The following is a 907-nucleotide window of genomic DNA, read 5'->3' on the forward strand; positions in this document are numbered from 1 at the left end:
TGTGCGTGGATTGGATCGAGCTCATGGGGTGTGTAGAGATTCCATGTTATAATTGCAAGTCCATATCCACTTTATAGGTTAAAGTCATAAGTTGTGATTGCACAACCATACTTCATAAGAGTTTAATAACTCTTCAACTAACTTTCGTTCTGGTGTCTTGGTATCAAATCGCGTAAGACACAAGATTCTACTGGCCAAATAGAATCTAGCACATTGGTTAACCTGGCGCCGCAGTCAACTCATGTGCTTGGATCGGATCGAGCTATTGAGTATTGGGCCTGCATACTCGCTCATCCGTATCCTTTGCGTACCGCCCCATGGCCCCGTCCTTAGAGTTAATGACTAGTAGGCTTAACTCTTTGTATGTCTGCACCACAGTTCCCGTTCGTTCCGTGCCGTGGCCGGATACGTATTGCACATCGGTATACCTGTCGCTACTCAGGCAACTCGTGTGCGTGGATTGGATCGAGCTCATGGGGTGTGTAGAGATTCCATGTTATAATTGCAAGTCCATATCCACTTTATAGGTTAAAGTCATAAGTTGTGATTGCACAACCATACTTCATAAGAGTTTAATAACTCTTCAACTAACTTTCGTTCTGGTGTCTTGGTATCAAATCGCATAAGACACAAGATTCTACTGGCCAAATAGAATCTAGCACATTGGTTAACCTGACGCCGCAGTCAACTCATGTGCTTGGATCGGATCGAGCTATTGAGTATTGGGCCTGCATACTCGCTCATCCGTATCCTTTGTGTACCGCCCCATGGCCCCGTCCTTAGAGTTAATGACTAATAGGCTTAACTCTTGTTTGTCTGCACCACAGTTCCCGTTCGTTCCGTGCCGTAGCCGGATACGTATTGCACACTAGTAGACACCGTAATCTGACGTATCTAACACACCACT

This window comes from Anopheles funestus, assembly GCF_943734845.2.
Source record: "Anopheles funestus chromosome X unlocalized genomic scaffold, idAnoFuneDA-416_04 X_unloc_46, whole genome shotgun sequence".
Taxonomy (NCBI): Eukaryota; Metazoa; Arthropoda; class Insecta; order Diptera; family Culicidae; genus Anopheles; species Anopheles funestus.